At 43.4% G+C, this 4,671-nt stretch overlaps 1 protein-coding gene across 1 annotated transcript in view; it reads right to left on the bottom strand.

The window, feature by feature from the left end:
- Positions 1-4,671, bottom strand: part of TYW5 (tRNA-yW synthesizing protein 5) — a 964,030-nt gene that overhangs the window by 130,288 nt on the left and 829,071 nt on the right. The window lies entirely within an intron of this gene.

Raw genomic sequence — 4,671 nt, forward strand, 5'->3', positions numbered from 1 at the left:
CAACCTCTAACCTACACTATCACTCTCCCTGATTAGCAGCAGCTCTGTCCCTCAGCTAATGCAGCCTGCGTGTGAGACGAGCCTCAGATGACCTGAGTTTTTATGCTTGTAGGTCACCTCATCCGGCCAGCCATTCACTGCTATAGACGTGCACAAGGTTGGCACATCACAGCAGGAGGTGCCAAAGCCTTCCCTGCATGTTTATTGGCTAAAAAATGGCGCTAAACATATGGGGAGGAGAGGATGAAATTTTCTTGAGCTTGTGCTCACTCAAGTAATGAGTACCTTCGAGTATGCTACTGCTCGAACGAGCATCAAGCTTGGGCGAGCATGCTCACTTGTCTCTAGTTACTTCACATAAAATCTAAACGTTCTTGAATTATACAATGAAATCCTACCTTCTATCCATTTAACTGCTGTTGGTAAGACTAGGACAACATACAAGTAATGGCCGTTTTCTGTGATTGTTGGAGAAACTAAGGACTCTGTATAGTTCAGCACCAGTACTGATTTACCCAAGACCGGAAGTGCCTTTTGTTGTTGAGGTGGACGCCTCCGACTCCGCAGTGGGCGCTATCCTGTCACAGCCAGTCGGAGATAAGATGCAACTACATCCTTGTGCATTTCTGTCCTACAAATTATCACCTGCAGAGAAAAACTATGACGTTGGAAATAAAGAGCTTCTGGCCATCAAGGCGGCTTTCACCGAATGGAGTCAATTCTTGGAAGGAGCCCATCATCCAGTAACGGTTCTTACTGACCATAAGGACTTAGAATTTCTTTGTTTTGCCAAGATGATATCTGCAAGATAAGCACAATGGGCCCTGTTTTTTTCCAGGTTTAATTTTATCGCATCCTACCACCCGGTTCAAGAAATAGCAAGGCAGATGCTTCGTCCAGAGCACGAAGAGGACAGTTTCTCTGCATAACTTAGCCTTGTGTTCGGATCCTGCTATCCAGTCTCTGTTCTGGCTCTGCCCTGTCCCCCATTAGGCTTACTATATAAACCTGGCCCTGATCCCTCCTTGCTTGCAGGATTATTTTTGCAGTCTCATTGGTTAGAATTTCTACTACTGCTTACAATCTAGTTATACAATTCAGCATATATGTATAGGAGTTCTATAACCCCATGAGCCATCTTCAGCCTAAGAAGCAGGGTCATAGTATTGGATAATTCTTTCAGGGGGGCATTCATTATCTTTCCAATTCCCAATTTGTAGTTTCTTCTCATGGGGTTGATCTGTGTCTACTGGGACTCGAAATGACTTACCCAGGGGCAGGAGAAATAATGAGGGTCTTATAGTACCCAAAGATGCATGTGCCTTGCCACATTTTGGGGAATATAATATAAGTCTTTCTACTACATATCCAGTATAATCCTGGGGGAGCTTCCCAAACTATGTCCAGGAAAATGTTGACCAGGCCTTTGCAGCTTGGTGAAATTCTGGAAAGAGCTAAAAGGTGGGTTCAGTATGATTTTTAGCACCCCACCAATATGTGGATGTCAATTCTTCCACAGAGACATTGTATTATGGAAGGGGCCAGAATCCACTCAATTTTTTCCCTTTTAGGTAATGTTGTTTCATTATAAGGAACATCTGGGTCTAGTTCTCAAGCTTCCCATGGCCACTGGTCCCCCATATTAGTGCCTCCACAGAAATAGCATGAAGTCACATGCATATCGAAGTATGGAGGTCTAATCCTTCCCCGTTAATACTCAGCCCTATTGCTATACTCTGTGCCCATTCAGGAGAAGAGGGATTGCAAATTGTGAAATTAGGAGGGTTACATGTGCCTGAGGTGCAGTTTGATTGAGCTAATTGACTCTCAAGGTTTACTTTCTCATCATATTTTCCCCAAGTTGCTATGCCTACACCACTGCAACCCCACTCCCTGTACCTTGTTCCACACGTACTTTGCAACATTTATTATTACCCACTATGATTATTGGCCATCAAATTAAACCGTCCTCTTGGATTCACTATTCAGGCTCTGTGATATGTGGACATAACAGATGTATTTCTTGCTCCGTTGTTCACACTACAAAAAAACTTTGTGTTATGAAAAAAAACTTTCAGCATAGCTCGATATATAAACTGTAATACTACTTTTGTGGTTTATCTCATTACATGTCTATTCTGTGAAGTGCAATATGTTGGATGTACTGTCTACAGCTTAAAAACTAGGATAAGAAGACATATATCTGATAGTGAACATGCTGGAAGAAAAAATGTATTGGCTGTTTGATTCCATTTTTTTTTTGGTTCGTAAAGGAGATTTTTTCCTCTCTGTCTGTGGTATTAAAAGTCTGTGGTATTAAAAGAGTTAACTGCCCATTATGGGGTGAAGATCATCATCGCAAACTTCTTGATAGAAAGGCAGTTTGGATGAATATTTTGCAAACTTATTGTATTGTCACGTCTGTCTCCTGAGACCTGTGGTGCTATGGCTGCTCTGGAGTTCTGCTCTGGTGTGGGGGATTGTGCTGGCTAGGTGTGGGTGTGTCTCTAGTCAGCCAATCACTCCAGGTCAGTACACATAAGAGCTGTCTTCCCAGGTGTGGGTGTGGTCACCGTTCTCTGTGCTCATTCTCTCTCTGTCTGTGGTGTGAGCAGGTTCTATGTGTGGTGGCTTGCAAGGAAGATTTGTTTTCTGTTTGTTTGGTTGTGTTGCTGGACTCCTGGTTAGTGTAGGAACTAGCGGTATAGTCAGTGAAGTGACCTGCTAGCTTCCATATTTTGATCAAAATGTCAACTAATACCTGCCATTTATAGTGTTAACATCTGCTATTAGTGTTTGCATTTTGGTGGCAGTATGGTGTAATTTCTGTCTCTGTGTGTCTTCCTATTCTGTCCAGTTGTCCCAGTCAGTGGTGGCATGGGTATGTGTCCTATCCAGTGTGCTTGGGTTCCTAGGAGCAGCAAGGGCCCAGATCCGAAGACCGTTGGGCCGCCCTTTATTGGGGCGATGTCCCCGCTCAGGTAGGTCTGTGTCACTAACCCTAGTTCAGATAAGGAGAGGTGTTAATCTGTGGTAGCTCACCTGTTGTTCCCTATCCTTTCTTGGGTCATGTTGGTGTGGGCCCCGTGCTTACTTGCCCACACGAACGTAACATAAAGGATAGGGAACACCAGGTGAACTTCCACAGATTACACCTCATTGCGGGTGGCCATGTGTGACCCCCGAACATTGGTAATTTAATTTTAATTCCGCTGTCAGAATTGACGGCAGCATTTAAAGGGTTAACAACTCTGATGAGCGGCATGGCTTATTGGAACTGTTGCCGGCAGCTATTGGCTGTAAAAAACAGCAGGCACCCACGATGTATGGAGCAGGATCTCCCCGTGATTTCCCTCCATACACACCCCAACTGTACGTCCTGTAGCGCTAAGGAGTTAAATTAATGTATTTTCATTATATTCAAAAATATCTCTTTATCCAATTCTATGTCTCCATTTTTCCTTTTCTTCCCCCTTTTGGAGCAATTTGTTTATGTTTCAATCTTTTTGTATTCATTGCACAATTCTGTTCTTAATATCACTTTGAGAATGATACACTTGCAGTTTGTGGAATGTACCGCCATTACAGGTGGAGTGCATAGGCATCACTTCCGTATCTCATGTGGTACATCCTCGTTTTTACTCATGAGGATCGACGCAGCATTGTAACTTGCTTCGGGATTCTGGCATCATCCCGAACCATGGAACGGACGCCTGGTATGAAATCCCGTGGGCAGGAAATGCCCCCCAGCCACCAGCTGAATAATATATAACAAAATGACCATGGCAACTAACTGAGCAAATGGCAACACCTATTCCTCTATATATGTAACAGCTATTCCCATTCGCTTCACATGTACTTGAAAAAGGAGCAGCAAGCTCTGAAACGTATTGCACTGTATCCCCTCCCCATTTTCATTTATATTTTTGTTTTTCTTTGTTTGTATGTTCTTTACTTTCTGTTTGAAAATTCTCAATAGAATTTTCAATATCTACCATTTAAAATTGACTTTTCCTGTGATTCTTGTGGAATAGATTTATTCACTGCGAATCGTTGATGCCATCACTTCACATTACCTTGGACTTCAAGGGGGTGTCTTTTTGATTTATCCTAACCCCCCCCCCCCCCCCCCCCCACACACACACACACACACACACACATTATTGGTTTATATTTTGTGGGTTAGACCACTGAGCGCAGGAGATGTTTCCTTACTTATTTGTTCTTTACACTTGTCAAAGACCTCTGTCATCTCAAAGTCCTTTTTGCATCTGCTCTTCCCCCTTGGATGTCTTCTGGACAGAGTGTCTCCCATACTATTTGCATTGTGTTGCACACCTGGACCCAGGGTGTAGCAACTAACCCTTCCAGGTTGTGCCGTTCATCTTATTTATCTACTGAGATATTAACACCATTCTTAGAGGCGCTGTCCTGATTATTTCTATTATTCCTGTGCCTCTGGTTCCTATAAATCTTGGTTACTGTCTGAATCTCTGAGAAAGTGTCTCCCACTGTGAAAAAAAAGCTTCTTGGCGCCCAAGTGGATCTTCTCTCACAGTCAATCAGGCTTGAAACCTACAAGTTAGCAGAAGATGAAATCACCCTCTTCAGACTCTCCAAATCCCGGACGAACCCCCAGGAATGTTGTAGGGTCCAATGATACCCAGGCTG

Source organism: Eleutherodactylus coqui, chromosome 8, assembly GCF_035609145.1.
Source record: "Eleutherodactylus coqui strain aEleCoq1 chromosome 8, aEleCoq1.hap1, whole genome shotgun sequence".
NCBI lineage: Eukaryota > Metazoa > Chordata > Amphibia > Anura > Eleutherodactylidae > Eleutherodactylus > Eleutherodactylus coqui.